The sequence below is a fragment of the Rutidosis leptorrhynchoides genome, chromosome 11 (genome assembly GCF_046630445.1).
Source record: "Rutidosis leptorrhynchoides isolate AG116_Rl617_1_P2 chromosome 11, CSIRO_AGI_Rlap_v1, whole genome shotgun sequence".
Classification (NCBI taxonomy): domain Eukaryota; kingdom Viridiplantae; phylum Streptophyta; class Magnoliopsida; order Asterales; family Asteraceae; genus Rutidosis; species Rutidosis leptorrhynchoides.
In genome coordinates, this window is record NC_092343.1 from 345527777 (window position 1) to 345533386 (window position 5610).

At 31.4% G+C, this 5610-nt stretch overlaps 1 long non-coding RNA gene across 8 annotated transcripts; it reads right to left on the bottom strand.

The window, feature by feature from the left end:
- Nucleotides 1-1280: 1280 nt before the first annotated feature.
- LOC139877115 (uncharacterized) lies at nt 1281-4874 on the bottom strand. 8 transcript variants are annotated; one of them, XR_011768470.1, is made up of 9 exons: nt 4814-4874; nt 4666-4730; nt 4249-4535; nt 3369-3599; nt 2798-2848; nt 2411-2472; nt 2027-2179; nt 1725-1910; nt 1281-1619 (listed from the first exon to the last, which is right to left on the bottom strand). It is a non-coding gene; the product is annotated as an uncharacterized lncRNA (long non-coding RNA). The 8 variants fall into 8 exon arrangements; XR_011768469.1 differs by having other exon boundaries at nt 2798-2862; XR_011768471.1 differs by lacking the exon at nt 2411-2472 and having other exon boundaries at nt 2798-2862; nt 4249-4386.
- Between the last annotated feature and the right edge of the window lie 736 nt (nt 4875-5610).

A 5610-nucleotide genomic window follows, 5' to 3' on the forward strand; every position in this document is an offset into this window, starting at 1 on the left:
CAAATTCAGAGAATGAAAGTTGCACACCAATGAATAAAAGAAAATGAGATCATTATTTGGCGAGATTGATCAAAATCAACACACCAATGCTTGCATTGAACATAACGATATATTTAGAGTATGGAAAATGGGTGCAGTAGTTAAACAAAAAGATGTATATGTAAAAGGGGCAATTTCGTCACTTTGTGATTTTATGCATATGTGTAGACATTTCATTAGATACTTAAAAAAATTATGAAAATAAAAGCTACAATAGTGTTTAAGATTTAGAATAAGGGAAAACCTTACAACTTTAAGATTGGTTTAGTGTGTTTTGATGCCCTGGACAAGTTGATATAAAATGCTCATATACATACTGAAGTTTGTAAGCAAATGACGCACTATTTTTTAAGAGTTTACAACATATTTCGGCTAAGCCATCCACAGTCAATGTAATATTATTAAGAGTTCACAACATATTACATATGTTACTTCTTCAAATTCTGAAATTTCAATTTGATAATTTTCAATCATTTTACAACTATACAAGGATCACACTGTACACTATACAGTTCATTAAAGTGAACATCTAAGAGCTTGTGTCATCAATTAATCTTCAACATAAAAACCATATTGTAACTAAATCGTACAGGGATTTGTTTTTATAAAAAATAGTATTTGAATTATACATTGATGATATACACTTAGTATAATATTTTGCTAAATTAATTTCATCATCATCATTATTATTATTATTATTATTATTATTATTATTATTATTATTATTATTATTATTATTATTATTATTATTATTATTATTATTATTATTATTATTATTATTATTATTATTATTATTACTACTACTACTAGCTTAAAACCCGCGAATTCGCGGAGTTTTTTGAGTCAAATCAAATTTCTCTTTGTTCCATTTAATAGTATATAATGTAGTATATGTTAAGTTGATTAGAAAGCAAAACAATATTAGAATTAATGTTGTATTAATATTGCAAAAACCAACTAAAACAAAGTTGTAAACCACAACGTCACTAAAAAGCAAGACTTTCTACTTAATTTTTAGGTCGAGTTTACCACAACCTACTCCATGATTCTAATCTCTTAACGTGTTGATGAATTATATAGAAATGGAAAATCGTTTGCTTTAGTGTGAGTATACTTTAAATCTGCTTCAAGGTAACAACGCGTAATCTATTTGCCTTAAACAAATAAAAACAAGAAGTGATAATTACACTTGTGGTTTTTATTCATCCACTACAAAATAGTACTTCTTTATAAAATTACCCCCCAATAAATTTGAATAAGAAATTGTGTAATACATTATTTAAGGATAAAATAGTACTTTTAAGTGGATTTAGTAAAATGGGAAGTGGAAATATCAATTCCCAAATAATAAAAACCAACAAGATCCGGATCGGCCCCGCGGGATGCGGCATGGCTTTTCAGGTTACATATTTATATTTAACGCAGCGTTTTGTATTTACAGGAGCAAAATAGCTACGATTTGTTTATACATTCGTCGGGAAATAGTACTCGTTTTGCGCTGGTGTTGCTTGCTTGTGTTTCTTCTTTGTTTGGTGTTGGTGGTATTGGTGTTGTGGGCTTTGGTGTAGCCTGTGGTTGACCTGTAAAATGTATCGATTTGTGTTAGTTTTTCAGCTTGTTAGTTTTGTTGTATAGTGTCTATAGAATAGTTTTTTACTTGTTAACGCGGTTGTTGTCGAACTAACCTTGAGAGTGGAGAGGTTTTTCCTCTTTTCTTTATCTGGATCGTCATAGTGTTGTTGATCGATCTCCAAAGCTGACTGTTTGTTAGATGATACTCCGGATATACTTAGTAATGTTGCTGGACATTGTGTGAGTGTTGATATACTTTGTTTAGTAATGTGTTTGTGTAGACATACTAAGTTTTTACTCTTTGCCCGCGTCAAAAGGAAAAAGTAAATGATATTAGTATACACTTTTTATGATATACAAATGATTAGGTATCTTCATAGTTTAACAGAGAATGTGAAATGCAGTAAATGCTTACCGCTGTGTTTGACCCAGTAAGCGCTAGAATTTCATTAGACAACAATAGCCAACGGTTGATGGGTTTGGGCCGTTTTTGCTACCCACTTTCTACGCTCCGCTGCTAGCGTTCGAAAATTTGCTAAAAGATCAATGTATCAGCAGTGCATACTCCCTATATAAACATGAAATCATACATAGGTAACAGCCATGTAAAAAAACATATAACATCTACAATTAAACATCTTAACATGAAGATAGCTACAGTATTTTTTTTTTTATACCATCACCATTTCACCATAAAATTTAATTTAACTTTGCATTTAAAACATCTTTCAATCAAATAATTCTTAAAAGTTTAAATACATTCTTAAAGATTAAATACAACTCATGATGGACAACCCACCTGAGCAACAAAGTTACTAAGAAGACACCTATCATAGACAACCCACATTGGTCCTTATTATCCTGAAATTATTCATCGAATTAAGTTTGCGAGATTAAAAATAAATACTACATTGATAACTAAAGATAAATCTCCAATGCTAAATGGGCCCACATTTCTACAGCAGCATGGTTATCACTATAGAATACAGACACAGTTACGATATTAATACTAAATGGGTCGACATTGACACACACAGGCAAATCAAAACTTTAAAATAATGACCAACATGATTCTAATATCTATTCCAAACTTATAATTAACTGTCCGTATTTAAAATAATGGAGTTCATTTTCTACCATAGGGAAGCTAAAAAGGAAAGCAGCGGAATTCAAAACTTATAGTTACCGATTAGCAGCATATGAAACGTGTCAAATGGGCTGATCAAATCTTCTTTAGCTGCATGAAAGCTCCTTATCATTTTAATAAAAAAGTCATATCATTATGGTAATCATATCTAACATAGTTACTATGTAAAACAGAAAGTATAAGTTAAGGAGAAATATTGTATTTTGGGTCAACCCAGTCCAGAAGTTTACTCGTTATGACTTAAACTAACCTATCCATTCATCCACCTCTAATTTAAATTCAGAAGAAGCTTGAGGTATTCATGTAGCTCGTACTAAATCTATTCTTTTCTGATTACTAAAAGTTGTATCAACTCTAACAACGATTACATATCTTGTTCTACAGACGAAGTGATAGTTTGATATCATATATGCGCCCAATTTACAATCGATTCCTGGATAGGCGTTACTGCAACTAATTCCATCTGCAGGCTCTGCTATATCAAAAGTAAATGTATGACCTTACACATATTTAATGTTTTGGTTAACCTCCCAACCCACCCATTTTGTCTACTCTACCATTTATTGAAAGTAAATTTTACTTTAACTGCAAGTAAAATAGTAGTACCCACCTACTTTTCTTCAAATGATTATGCAGTATCTTGATTGCCTCTATCACTATCAATTCCTTCAATAATAGGCTAATAGCATTGGTTATTGTTATTGTATCACAAAATATTCTACCATCATCTTTGAAAATGTAATTGTCAAAAACTTATCTTAGAACAAACATAGAGGCTTTGTCCGGCATCACATGCATAAGAAGTATTCTCCTTGATGGATGTTTTACACAATATGTCATTCTGCAAAATTGTTAACAAAAATATAAAGCGTACAGCAGAGACCAAAGAGTTTTTGTTTTGTTTGCTACATAAAAGAAGCAGCTCAATCTAATTTACAGTTTTACCATGTATAATATTTACAAATAATAGATGGAGATATAGTATATAGTTAAATTATGTTCATCACCATTGACCATTTCTGCAACAGCGCTCTCATGTAATTTCTTATGTTCATCAAAGTTCTCTCAGACCTCCCCCAAAATTAATTTATGGTCTTTGTAGTACTTCCCTAGCGACTGCCAGTATAGTATACGTACAAATTAAATTTAAGCTACGTACAATTGCGCAAGCACTTATATACACACTATCAAATATAACTTTAGCTCCTAATGAACATGCAAAATTTATCAGATACAAAAAAAAAAAAAAAAAAAAAAAAAAAAAAAAAACAAACAAACTTGAAAAGATTTAAGCATAGTTAGTACCACAGCCCTATCATCATGTGACAGTGGAGTAACCACCCATTTTTGTTTGTCTTGCATCAACAAAAATATAAATTAAATCATCAAATTGAAACCTCACACCAAGATGTAGAGAGAAGGCAATAGTGTAAATATGAGTTATACGTTTGCAGCGACATAATTTTTTTGTGATGTTGGTGTGTGCTTACTTGAAGTCTGATATAGCATACTTTATGTTGTTGGTTCGTTGTATGTGCTGCTGGTTGTTGCCACTCTTTCTGCTGGTACCATGGTTGTGTGTATCCTCTTTTTGAATTTGCCTTCGAGTGAAAGATAATTGGTAATTTCTTTGGTTTATAATGCCACGTAAAAAAAGAAGAAACCAAGCCACCACCACCATCGCCGCAATAAAAGCACCACAACCAAAAAGAATTTCCAGTCAACGACTAAAAAGCTGAGCTCGTTTTGAACGACTGATAGTAGAAACCGATACCTCCTTTAGGGTTTTAAAAACAAACAGCAAACACTAAGTTTTCAGATTCAAACCCTAACCTTTTTAACATCTTCAATCGCTAACGTAAAAATTGCCAAGTAAAGAAGGAGAATTACATGAAAGGAACCCTAACCTGTAACGAATAGCCTTACGGTGGTGGTTGGTAAACAAAATTGTACCATCGTGTTCATAAAATCGCTACAAATTTGTTAGCGGTGGCGGCAATCAACTAATACACCTATATATAGAGAGAAGTACGTACAAAACTGTGACAAAAATACCTTCAGTCATAAGTCTCGTAGAAACTGAGGGACGTACAGTACAACACGCTGCGCATTTGCTGCACATCTCAAACGAAAAGTATAATTTTAAGGGACTGATATAAACATTCTAGCATCATAAAAACAAACTCTATATATAAAAATCCAGCCCTGATATCTTTGTTTGCTTACTGCTATCGCATTTTGCATACTGATATTTGATCTTTAATCAAAACCGATCAATCTGATATATTTTAATCTATATCAAAAATTACAAACGATTTAACAGATAATAAAAATCATACCTTTAAACTAAACTGCACGTGATTGTATGAATTTCAAAACCCTAATTTCACCCACAACAAAAACTCTCATTCACAATTATTTTCCGGAGGGTTAGTCGAATTGCCAAGATGAACAACGGTTTTGAATCCTTTGGATTCAACTGTTCGAAGTACAATTGAAGCCTTCGAGAGGAAAAGTGGGGAATTAACATAATTATGTTATTGTCGAGATGAAATAACCGATTAAGTTAGGGTTTTTTTCTTAAGCCGTTGTGAATGAATGATACTATTTTCTTAGAACCCCTAACTTTTTTATTTTCTCCAGTGTGTTTACATTCCCTATTTTTTTTAAAGGGTAATTTAGTCTTCAAACAACTAATCAAGGTGATTATGTAGTCATAATCTTGATTAAAAAATTTGAATGGTTTAGGTTACGAATATTAATGACAATAAAAGGCTAGAATTAGTATTTTGAATTTTAGATGATCTATTTTTAGGTTTATTATTATAATATAATATAATAATAATAAATAG